Below are 13,803 nucleotides of genomic sequence, written 5' to 3' on the forward strand. Positions count from 1 at the left end.
TATGTACACTTTTCTACTGATTCGCATTTTTGTTAATTAAATAATCACTCATTTTGACTGATAATCATGAATAAAATATGACTGTAATTAAAATAACGTTGAAGAGCGGAGATGAAAAAAATATCAGCTGAATTTAATTAAAAAATTTTTACTTATGTTTGTGTAATCTGTCCTTTGAATATTTCAGAAAACATAAGATAACGAGTCTGTATCTTTCTTTCCCTTTCCGATAACTTTGAGGATTAATCTATAAATCTAGGGAATATAAATCCGATTAAGCGTAATGACTTCATGCGGCTTTAAATCTTAATTCGGAATCAATCCGCTTTGCTTTCCGACTTTTCGAAATAAAAGTCGGGCAAATTCGATCGGGGAAGTGTGGGTGAGATTCATTGGGATAGACGCTAAGTTTATTACTTGCGACTTTTCGGGTAGTGAAAGTAGTTCCAAGCATGCTCGGGGGACTAGAAGAAAGATATTCTAGGATCGTTACCCGACATTTGGCTCTGATATCGAATGAAAGTTCGACCGACTTGTATTAACCGAAGAAACTGAGCGATTAAGTAAGAAAGAAATAGAGTTTGCGATATATGGTGTAGTAATATCTCCATGTTACTTTATTTCGATTATTTCGTTCGATTCATTTGGTCAACGAATAAATTGAAAGTTTCAACGCCACGCGTACGCGAATGTTTCAATCCAGAAATAAAAATCATAGTTATTTCTGTTCGAAACGATGAAACGTCAAATAATTCCAATTTTCATGTTTACATGATAGCTGTGCGTATATTATCAAAAAAATTGAACGTCAGGATCGATTAGCTAGTCCAATACCATCTCTGTATTCCTGATATTTCTAAATATCAATATCTTAATTAACAATATCGTACATTTTACTTTTAACTGACAATAATATTTGATGAAATATTTGTTTCACGATCTGCGGAGGATACATGTAATCCTACGCTCTCGATTGTTTATTATATTATTGCACTTTCATCCTTGAAATTCAAATGTATCATTGTAATGTGTACTGAATGAGTGTAAACTTTTAACAATTTTATGCGTACAACGTATGTATACGCGTGTGAAGTATTTATATGTATATTGTTCTCTCTCTCTTTCTCTCTTTTTTTTTTTTTTTTTTTAATCCTGTCCCGTCCAGATAGTCCATAGTATAGCTACAATTTTTTAGTAGGTGTTGCGATATTCCATGCAAGACTAGCACGATGCAAATTCTGATACAAATGAGACGATAAGATTGCCGCCCATAGATATAATTACTTGCTGTCCGGACACAGATAGGAAATTAGTTTGTTCTCGCTAATCGCGGCCCGTGGTTTACGTGTGTGTTGCAGGGCTACGGCTCTGCCCCAGGTAGATTTTGCTATCTTGTATGGTCTATCTGGAATCTGGACAGTGACACATTGTTGCTACACCGGATATTTCTGTAACAATGAAGATCTGTCGCGATGTGTCTCATTCGTATAACTCGTGCGACGTGTGATTTTAGAATTAAATCGTATTATCGTTTGCTATATATTAAATCTATAATTGCGAGATAATATAATGCGTGCGAGATAAAATTAAAAATTTTAATTATTTTAATTTTGTTGAATAACAGAAATTTTTCTGATAAAACTTAGCTTTTAAACCTTCGTTAAAGATTTTCAAATATGGCTTATATCTTCATATGGTTCATATTTTTATGGTTTCGTGGTTTATATTAAATTACCATCGGACATACAAATTTTATTTTTTAATGGTTCATGTTCTTTACATGATTTATATTTTTATGGTTCTTATTTTTTGGTTTTGCATCTTTGCCAGATTACTCTACATAATACATTTGTGTCAAACTGTGTGCTTGTGATGAAGAATTTCTTTATACAGTTATGTTTTTTTCTCAGAGTTTTTATTCCGTAATTAAACCCACTTTTGTGTTTAACTCGTTTAATTTGTGTAACTCCAAATCTTTTTCCTTGATTAAGCACTATTTTTTTCCCGAAGAGAATACACGAGAAATGGAAAGTCAACTGATAAATAGTTCCTAATGCTTCTCCACGTCGGGTTCTTCTTTTCCGTGGCTCAAGTGCGCCGAGTACACTTACGTCTGCGAGAATTTCGGGTTCGCTTAGTTCTGCGTTCTCGAGAGAAATTCTAACTTACCGTTAAGAGAAGCGAGGCGAAAAATTCTGCTTCATTGCGAACGGATGACATTTTCTTCCGCAGGAATGCTCACGGCGGCATTCTCGCGTTCCTTATCGCGGCGATGTGGGACCATCATTTCCTTAGAAAAGCTCTTTTAGAATAATCATGAATGAACGAACGATAGGTGGAAGGGAATGAAAGATATTTAAAGAAGCTGCCGCAATTGCGAGCGTTATATCACACTTAAACATTTTAAGAGAAAATGCATAAAATTTTATTTGAAAAAAAAAAAAATAAGTAAACTTTATCATGCTATTAATATTTTTGATGCATAGCATTATTTTCACTATTATATAGAATTTTTTTCATTATAATTTTTTCAACTTTTGTTCAAATTTATAAATGTATTTTCACATTAAATTCTTTCATTGAAATAAAATAGTAGATGCAACAGCAATTTATCCGAAATGTAAAAGTTGAAAGTTTTAGAAAGACGTTATGTCACTTTATGACAAATGATGAAACATATAGTGGAAAGGGAAAAAATATGTATATTTTGTTCTATGATAATTCTCTATATATAAATATAATAACCACAAAATCAACATTATTCTCTAATATATGATTAAACGTGGAAAAATGTGTTTTAAAAGTTTATAGAACTATTTGATTCGATTTTTTAATTTCTTTTTAAGAAAACGCTTCTTAGATGGCCGATCAATATTTTCTCGCTTTTTATTCCATTCTTTCATATATATTAATAATTTAGATACATTACATACGGAAGAACCGTTTGCCATACTTTACAGCGGATTTGACATATTATTATTTCATGGTTTCAAAACTAATTAATATATCAACGAGATACACAAAACAGAGCTTCATTTTCGCGACCGATCAATGATTCGGGACAATGTAATTATCAGCTCCATTTACGCTACTGACAGTGATGATTCATTAATGGGGTAAAAGGTGAACGGACCATATACGCCACTATTTTTATAGGATCATTATGAAAAGCTTGCCTAATTCAGTCTGATGACATTAACGTCTACGATTCAACGATAAATTATTCAGAATAATTGGATTCAGGGCGTGCATAAAATCCACTTAGTATATGGCGCCTATTCAGTAAGCGGTACATGCACATAAAAAGAGGTGGGTGGAAAAGGCGGGCTAATGCTCGGACAGAGATATATTCTCATTGATTTAGTCTACAATCCATGTTTTTATTGTTAGTGACAATATAATAGCTTTACAACTTAATATATGCTTTAGGCAATTGCGCATGAAAAAAACACGTCGCTGATTCTATTGTGGAAAAAAATATTGCATATAATATTTGCGTACTTTGTTGCCCGTAACATTTCCTGTAAATAAAAAATTGTTTATCTTTCTATCGCATATTTAGCACACATGAGAGGTAGAAAGGTTTTTCTAAAATTCTCATATTTAACATGTATAATATTATAACAATAAAATATCCGGGATGCGTAAAATCTTGCTCTCATTAATCGAAAACCGCGACCCCCGATCATCCCCTTCGATGACTCCTCGTTTTCGAGCACTTTCCAACTATCGGTTTATGTCTTCATATGGTTTATATTTTTATGGTTTCGTGGTTTATGTCAAATTACCATCAGACATACAATTTTTTTTTTAATGGTTCATATTCTTTACATGATTTATATTTTTATGGTTCTTATTTTTTGATTTTGCATCTTTGTCAGATTACTCGACTCGTGGAAGGGAATGAAAGATATTTAAAGAAGCCGTAATTGCGAGTGTTATACCACACTTAAACATTTTAAGAGAAAATGCACTTATGCTATTAATATTTTTGATGCATAGCATTATTTTCTACTTGACTAATAAGTACTGCCGAAAAGCCGATAGTTTCGATCGCGGTGGCTAAGACCCATGAGAGGGCAGGTTTATAAGCACATCTTCGGCTTGTGCGCACATGAATAGAATTGGGAAAATTCTCGAGTTTTCATCCGACAGCCGGCACTATGCACCGGCGCGCAGCACCAATCACGCTGAGTGCACATTCTTCAACCTCCTCTGTCTCGCGGTTCCCTCTCCTCTTCTCTTCTCTCGTCCCCGAGACAGCCGAGAAGAGATGCACCACTCTCTGCACTACGGCGCTTTTTGTTTGAATATCGCGCATGTATATCATGTGCATGTGTCACGATTCGCGGCGCGGCGCGGTGCGGCTTGTATTTTCCACCGTGAAGCTCTATCTTCCGACCTTCTTTCCATCCGGTTCGCGCGACCGCATATTCGGTGCCGTGAACCTCGGCGGCTGCCGCATCTTGTTTGCTGGCTGCTAACTCACGAACTCTTAATTAATTCGTGCCCTTCCTCCCTCCAGTTCATCTAGTTCTTTTCTATGCGTTCTTCTTGCGCTGCTCTTCTCTTTCGTTTTTAGCTTTGTGCAGATATAATGGGCATCCCAGCAAGAATTGGTACGCGATACCAAGTAGTGGAGAAAATTGCGCGTTCTTTCCTACCTCTTTCTCCATATATATGCACGCGCTCTTTGATATTTAAGAGTATTCGACTAAATGAAAAATGTTTGCTTGCACGTCTTGTGCGTATTACAAAGCAACTGTTAGTGCCTCGCGGATGCGGAAAATTGTTTCGCATTTCGCTTAATAATGCAGACAGATGTACGAATGCAATCTGCGACGTTAAAGCTCAACGTTTTTTTTGCAAACAGACTGAGTAAGATCTTTTAAAATATGTTTGCCAATCTTTTTGTTGCTCTTATAAAGGATCTTTCAATCATTCATATTTTTGATATGGTTTATATTCTATTTTTGATATGGTTTATATTTTTATAGTTTATATCTAATTATTATAGAGCATATCCAAATTTTATTTTTCAGTAGTTTATATTTTTCATGGTTAATATTCTATTCTATGGTTAATATTCTTATGGTTCATATTCTTTGCTTTTGTACATGACATATTTATTAGTAATACAATTTTTTTCATAGGAAAGGACACATGAATTTGTACGCGACAAATTTTATTTCCATTGTTTTTGGCGTCGTTACTCGCGCATTATTGACTGAATTTTTGGCGTATGATAACGCGATCGGTTTTTCCATTTCCATTTATAAATATCTATTTCGAGCTTTTAGCACGTTCGTTGAACATTGGCACGCGTGTGTCCGACGACATCAACGGAAATAAATGCAGAAAAAAGGGATAGTCAAATGGATACGTGCAATGCTGCGCGTATCGGATACGCTTTTGAAACACACATTTCTGTATCGTGCAATTTTGCAATAAGAGTCATCTGGTTGGTGGTCGATTTGTATTCAGTCGTGGTGTGTAAAGAGAAACTATCTCGACATCGGATTAATTGAATAAAAAAAAAAATACAATTCAATTGTCGACCGATTTCGTGTGTTACACAATTCGAAATATCAATTCTCGCGGTCTCAATATTCCCGTTGCTTTATCAAAATGTCTTTAAGATCTTGTATCGTCGTCTTTTATATTTATATTGTCGAGATACCTTTGATCTCTCTCTCAGACATTTGATATCTTTTAGATGTAAGCTGTAAGCTTTTGTATTATTTCATACACGCGATGGCAAGTCACATTGCTATCTGTGTATTGGTACATATTTTTTCTTACTAGAAGAATTTAAGATACTTATTCATCAGTATTGAGACAGTGGGATTGGTACAAATATATTATTTTAGACATTTTTTCGAAAACTGTTTTTAATAAAATAAAGCGACTAATAATATTGCGACTAAATTTTAAATATACGCGTATCTTGCATCTGCGATTTTATCACTATCTTTTGTACGGACACGTAATTACACGGTCGTAGTGACCGCAGTGACCGCAAAATCACAGTCTATACCACATTTAACAGTCAAGGTACACTAAGCTGGTGCGCTAAGCCGGCGTAAAGTGGGTCGTGTAAACGTTGTCATTGACGTGCAATACTCTGTGCCACATTCTGGACGTCGTATTGCGTCTCATGACAAAGCCTTGATTTGTCCCAGTGTTTATGTGACAAACAGTATAGCGTTAATCTAAATGTTCCGATAAAATAAATAATTATAGTAGTATAGAGTAAACTCGGGTATGATGGCTTTGTATTATTCATGTTAAGTTCTTTCACTGCCGAGATTATTCTTGTGTCTATTCCTCTGTCTTGGAATAATTGTAGCACATCTCTTAATCTTATTCTGTCAACATGTTTCAAAAAGAGTTTCCTCTGAAAATTTGCTCAAATGGTAGGCAAGTACATAATTATTTATAAAATGCTACACTTATGAATTTCAATGATATTTACATGGTTATTATGAATATGAAGAATATAAATCATATATATATATATATATGATTTATTAAGAGAATTGCCTACGGCTATCGCCGACACAAAATGTTCCACTTGTGGTCAATAAAAAAATTAATATATATATATATATATATATATATATATATATATATATGTATATATGTTCTAATCTAAACCTTTTTCAAAAGTTTTTTAAAATGATTTATATTCTAATTTCTAATACCATTTATTGGAACAGAAATTAACCGAATAGGCAGATTGATAACTGCTAAAAATGAATATTTATAATTTTTTTATTGACCACAAGTGGAACATTTTGTGTCGGCGATAGCCGTAGGCAATTCTCTTATGCTGTTCATCGCGCGTATCGAAAAAATGTCGCAACGCAAAAGTTGCTACTTGAAACAGTGTTCCACGGAACTAAAATTAACTGCGCGACCAAAGCTAGACCCGAAGCCCATTTTACCCGGCGGCTAACAGCGTTCTCCTAATTCCGTTCTCCGTGTTTTCAGCGCCGGCGATGAAATCCAGATCACGCCGAAAATTAGTTTTTTCATTTACATCAAAAAATATGTATATATGTATATAGATTCCATTTTAAAACTATATAATTATATGGTTTTATAGTTTATATTGAATTATCATAGGACAAAAATATTGTACGTATTTTATTCTTCAATTTTCATATTCTTTATATGGTTTCTATTTTTTGTGGTTCATATTCTTACGGTTCATATTCTTTGGTTACACACTCTTGACGCGGGATTACTCAGTATAACACATGTCGAAATTTAATTCTCCGTTAAATTAAAATATAATTAAAAATATTAATTCAGTTTTGTTGAATAACAAAAATTTTCTTGTTAATAATTGGTTTCCAAACCTTCGTTAAATATTTTTAAATATGGTTTATGTTCCTTATATAGTTCATATTTTTATAATTCATATGTGTATGTGGTTTATGAATATTCTGTCTGTCTCTACTTTTTTGAGCTTTATTTATGTAACAGCTTGACACAAATGTGTTATGCTGCGTAATTCCGATTCATATTCTTTCGGTTCATATTCTTTGGTTTGGCATCCTTGACGCGGGATTACTTAGCATAACACATATTGTCGAGCTAAATTTAATTTAATTCGTAAAATGTGCCAGCTTCACAGACACTAGGCTCACACCGTGCGGGAATTGTGTCTGCGAGAGCTTGCCATTTCAGAGTAAATGACATGATTTGGGGAAATTAGTTTCTTACTTGTTTAATTTATTTATAAACCTGTCGAATTATTTTACGGAAACTTACGTCTGAGAAGAAAAATTAATTAAAGTTGAGTTAATCGCAACTGATGTTAGAGAATCTTTGTAAAATGGGCAATATATTTTATTATACTTAAGCTAGCGCCAGACTATGCGCAATTCGTAATTCACGATTCGTAATTCATGATTTGTAAAGATTCGTTGGATATTCGGGAAGATTCGTTATGTAAGTGTAAGCCGTCCACACTGTTCGCGATTCGCAGTATATCATTCGTCATTCGCAATTCGTCGTTTCTTAGTTCATATTAGGCTCTGCGCACAATAGAGAAAATATTATAGAAACAAATATTAAATATTAGGAATAGAAATTATTTTAAAATAAAATCGAAAAGATTCTGATATATAAATATAAATTCGGGTATAAAGGATTCTTAATAAGAGTATAAGAGTATAAGAGCCCTTTATAATTTGTATTTGTATTTGTATTTGTATATCAGAGTGCAGAGTCTTACTTTCGTCAGTTTCAGCAACATTCGATAGTAAATCTCACTTATTTAATAAAGACAAAATTTGCCAGAAAATATGAAGAAACACGATGAGAAGCATGAATTGTAAACGCATAGTGTAGCGCGACACGAATAGATTGATTCGTAATGATTCGCGTCCTTTGAGTTTCGTCAAAAAACCGCTTGGCTAGCGAATCAGTGCGAATGGCGAATCACGCATGACGAATCGACGAATTTTCCCTCCACACTATTCACGAACGTTATACAAATCATGAATTACGAATTACGAATTGCGAATACGCGCATAGTCTAGCGCTAGCTTTATATGTATGTTATACTTATAACATGAATAAATAGAATACAGATCTTGCCCTTTTAAGCACTTAGTTTTTGAATTATTAGAAAATTGTTTACTACACTTACCTCTTTTGCGCGCCTTTACATCGAAAGTTGCCGTTACGCAGGATATTTATATTGCAGTTCCATTTTGTCGTGCAAGAATCCTATAACAAGAGAAACAAAGTCAGTTTCTAATAAACTGTTTTTGACTTGCAAAAGAGTTATAAAACAGTTCTTATTTATTATAAAAAAGAGAAAAAGAGTAATAAAATAAACATTAATACAAATTCTCTGGTATAAGATAATTATAAGCATTTGAGTTTGTAATTCAAAATTAACTTTGCTTTTAAATCGTTGCGATTTTCTCTCTGCGATTGATGTTTATGATCTGTTTAAAAACAGATGGATTAAAAGGCTCGATACATTTTAAAATTACGAAAAGAGTCAACTACGTATTCCGTTGAGGGATAATGAAAGATAAAAAAGGAAAAAAACGAACACATTTTTTGAGACGAAAAATTGCAGGTCGCGCACCTCAAGTTGTTGCACGCGATCTTTGATATTTGGTACGATATTAAATTCACGAAAGAATGCTTTACACTCGCGATTTTTAACCCTGCGTGTTCGACGTTACGATGTATCGTAGACATGTACGTAGCCCGCAGACGTAGGTAACTGCGTTAGTCCCCTTCGTGACGGCCGGTAGGGTCCTTTGAGAGTGGCATGGGTGCCGAATACCAATCAGTTATGTCAATTGGCCCTAACAAAGTAATGAATGGTAATTGCAAACCGCGTCGGCCTCGCACCGCGTCCCCCCGTCCTCTCCATCCCATCACACACTATCAGCCCTTCGACCGATTTCAAACACGCTTCCCTCTCTGAAACTGCCCACTGCGACTCGCATCCATCGCGAGTGGATCCCCATACCGATCGCCATCGATTTTAAACCGTCTAATCGGATTTTCGCGCGGGACATAGACAGGCGTCGGTAATCATCGACGTGAATTAATGCACAAATCGGAATCTCGTGCGAGTTGTCAAAAGAATTTGTGAATTACTACTGAAACACGGGACGGACAATTGGGAATGTTTCTCTCAAAGTATTAAAATATTTTACTGTTAAAACATTAATTAAAACATTTTAGCTTTGATATTATTATTATAATATCAAAGTATTGACATTTCCCATTTAGCACTAATCTATTATTTAAATATTTGAAACATTGCGTTAATCATAATTTTTAATATAGACGAGACAATTAATATAACTCATTTTTCGTCTCTGGTCTATGGTCTATTATCTATGGTTTGTGGTTTCTAGTTTCTCGTTTCTCCTTTTTGGTCTATGGTTTATAGTCTATGGTTTATGGTTTTCTTTTCTCTCGTTTTTCGTCTCTGATCTACGATTTATGATCTATGATTTCTGGTCTATAGTCTATTATTTATGGTCTCTGATCTCTGTTCTCTTTTTTTATTGAGCTATGCTGGATGTAACAGAAAAGCTAGTTTATTTACTTTACACGTCCTGATATATGTATATTGTTTGTATATATCTACTATTCGCTTTTGCGCACGCAAAGTATATAAAATTAACCCCCTTTATCTAAATATCAAGTCCAACTCGTGACCACTGTGAATCAACAAGCAACCTCAGCTGAAGTTATATCACGCGTGCAATGTGCATTTTCTGCATAAATCATGTAGTCCTAGAGTTTTATTGGTATAATATATAACAAGATATATTGTAGCTCTTAATTTAAAAAAAAAGTTATATTTTCAAGAAGATGGTATATGATTAATATATTCTTTCCATCTTCGCCTTCCCCCCTCCTCTCTGAACGTCACTCACTGCCACTTCATAAATTTTAAGAAAAAGTTTCCTCTCTCTATCTAAGGAAGTATTATTGGCATAATTAATGTGATTAGCGTAATTAAATGTGAATAAATAATGTTGTCTTTTTATATAGATAAATTTGTATCATGAACAAGATATCACGTTCTATATTAAAACCAGCTATAAATCTGAATTATTTTTGCGATGTTGATTAGCCGTCGAATTTGAGATGTATTATATTTTTATGAGATGTATTAATTATTCATTTTTTGTAACATTGATCCATTTGAAACGTCACGCGAAAATTATATTCCGATATTTGGCAATTACGATACGTACATTATCTGCGGAATTCTATAAAATCGTGAAATTGGTTTCAACAATTAATATTTCGTCGTATAATTAATAGCTTGTACAGGCAACTGACGCTCCCGAATCTTTGTTGTGGTCGAGATTTTGTATTATCAATTACAATTATCAAATACAAATTTAAATCGGGCAATTCATATATTCTCGGTCAATAGCTATGATGCAAATTACGGCATCCGAATTTAACGTGTTTTCCGAATTTTGCTGTTCAATTGCTCACGAGCTGGTTAGATTAGTTCGGGATATAATTAACCGCGAGTGCGACGAACACTTTAGATTGACTTGAATATTTGACAACGCAATGACGACATATGCAATTCCCTGGGCAGATTTCTGCGCTCGGAATACCTGCAGCAGTAACACGATATTACAACGCTACGCCCCCACTTTCGAGGGGGCATCGATTACACGGGACGTTGCGGAGTTGCACGCTGACCTACCTAGGGCCTTTATGGCTCGCTTTTACACAAGTTTGTTTTACGGCATGCATAATAAATTGATGAGGTGCTAAAGAAATGTGAACGATCAATTTTTTTTTTTACAAGTCAAATTAATACTATTTGTTTTGCTTCCAAGATAAAATTTTAAAGTTTAAGCTGGTTTTTCCAGCTGAACTAATGCGGATTTCGGTATATATAATATACTGTAAATGCACGCGAATTTTGCATAAAGCGCGTTTGAAGAGAAACTCTCATATGTGAATCTCTCATATGTGATATTTCATTTAATTTTAAAAGTAGTGAAACATTCAAATTCGTTTATATATTCGGCAAATTACTGCAGATCAAAGTGGAAATATGGCGCTAATGCACAATTTAGCATTATGCACAAAGTAATAGACGTAAAATAGATAATCATTACATATGCTATATAGGATATTTGTGATTTCGATTTTGCAGAATAATTTATACTTTCATATATTTAGAGACGGTCCAATTATGTTTCATATATTTGTGTTATTACCTTTCACAAATGAATTTTAATCCTTTGATATTATTGTGTATCAGTAATCGTATGTGTGTATAATCAATATACTATAGTGGAATAATCGATCATATGTTACGGAATTATATTAAACAAATCGGCCACATAATATTTCTGATTTTCATTAAAAAAAAAAAAATTAATGAAAAAATCAGAATATAAGAAAAATATATAATCTTATACGTGATATGTATGTCTGCATGTTGATACTGATACAAAATGAAAAGAGCTGAAAGTTTCCAGATCAATATTTCGCGACAAAAATTTTCTGATAATCGAATTTCGCTTAAGTGTTCTCCATAATTACTTCTTGTTCGGACAATGACGCATCGCTTGACATTATCGTCAAAGAATAGTAGCTGTCAGCAAAAATGCATTTTGTCGCGCGATTGTGTTCCACGACATTAAAAAAAAATGCTTTAATGACCTAATTAATTACGCGGGGAAAAAACTCCAGTCCGGTAAGTTTTAAAGTCTAGAGACTAGAGGAAGTGACCGCGAGAGAGAAAGGGCATCTCTCTTTATTGTACGCTTAGCACAAGTTTCGTGAAACCCTGGAACACGATATCGAGCTCGGTCGAGCTTTTTCGTCGGCGTGTGAGGTCACATAAACAGTACGATGCAGCTTAAAGAGGAACTTACGGAGAAATACGTTTGCGAAGAGGCGCGTTGCTTGAATTACGGAGAAACGCGTGCTGCTGCCGCGCAATCTCGGCGAAATTTTTCTCATTATTTATTAATCCTTGAACAGCGTACCGGGGGTTCATGTACCTCACCACTTTCTCGCTTCGCTAGATTTGTCGTATAACAGAGAATCACGCGCTCTCTATGTAAATGTGACATATCTTTTCAAGTTCTTATAATCTTGCGTTTCTTTTTGTTTCAACAAAATGCATTTTTAAATAAGACTAATCTCCACAATTGATAATATTGCTTGTCGGTAATATTAATTTACATGGACTTGATTTGAATAAATTATAAAATTATTTTGAAGTCTCTCTCTCTCTCTCTCATATTTTTATTTAAGTAATATATCGGAATTAGCTGCTTTATTAATTACAATATTTTCCAATTTTTACAAATTATATTTTCGTTTTTTAGTAACGCAAAAAATATTACCGTGTTATTATTCATGTAACTCGCAATTTGAAAATATGCTTATATAATCTGAATTTATATAATTTGAAAATTTATAATTAGAATCGATTCTCTACGTTGTAGAATTACAATCTAATGGAATAGCATATGAAACTTTTGATCCTATACATTAGTTAAATCAAACTGCTCTAAATCGGCTTAGCGATTTTATGACCATATTCAGGTTTAGCTTTGCTTATGCGATTAATATATATAAATATATAAAACGAGTGCGTGCGTAGGCTTAATAACGCGCACATAAAAATTTCAAATACAATCATATCAACGAGAAACGGAAACATAACAAAACATATTTGAAATTCGATTTTATTCAGGAAATAAATCCAGTATCGTCATTTTTGGACAATGCCAGAGAGTACGGTGCGCGTTCCTAATACCCCTCCGTTATGTTACAATGCAAAATCTCCATGATTGAAGGCTACATAATGCGAAGACGGACGCGTATATATTATTGTTCACGAAATCCACGGAACTATTCGAAAGCAACCGCTTTAAGGTTGAACCTTTATCCTTCGATATAACGCGCGCGCATGTGCGGATACTATTCTCCAAGGTACTGCAAATGAAATTCTATCTGGATATCCTTTTGCTAGCGAAACCTCAAGGTCTTTCCACGAAAACATATCCCTTATGATGCTTTCTCTCTCTCTCTAGAGAGGCGGAACGAAAGGTGCTGTTAGTTTAGTATTTTCCGAATGTGGCGTAATGGAAGCTCGCGTGTATTCGCGCGTGTACGTGCGACATGGTTATGCACACCAATATTCCCCTTTCGATCGGTAGGGAATAAAGTAACCTCGTGTCGGCCTCATATTTTTACATTCGCCAACAGTCGTCATGTTGCGATAAAGTAGACGGTTATCAAACAGAACTCGCTCGTATC

At 34.2% G+C, this 13,803-nt stretch overlaps 1 protein-coding gene across 4 annotated transcripts in view; it reads right to left on the minus strand.

Annotated features, from left to right (window-relative positions):
• LOC145935802 (uncharacterized) overlaps positions 1–13,803 on the minus strand; it is a 188,830-nt gene that overhangs the window by 65,962 nt on the left and 109,065 nt on the right. For 3 of the 4 annotated variants that reach the window (XM_083037444.1, XM_083037426.1, XM_083037420.1), the window contains one exon: positions 8,663–8,742. The exons of the other annotated variant lie outside the window; for it this stretch is intronic. The gene's annotated coding sequence lies outside the window, so the exon portion shown is untranslated. The remainder of the gene's footprint in view (positions 1–8,662; positions 8,743–13,803) is intronic. 4 annotated transcript variants of the gene reach the window in all.

Source organism: Prenolepis imparis, unplaced genomic scaffold, assembly GCF_030444845.1.
Source record: "Prenolepis imparis isolate NDT839.2.m4 unplaced genomic scaffold, iyPreImpa1.0 SCAF_1, whole genome shotgun sequence".
NCBI lineage: Eukaryota > Metazoa > Arthropoda > Insecta > Hymenoptera > Formicidae > Prenolepis > Prenolepis imparis.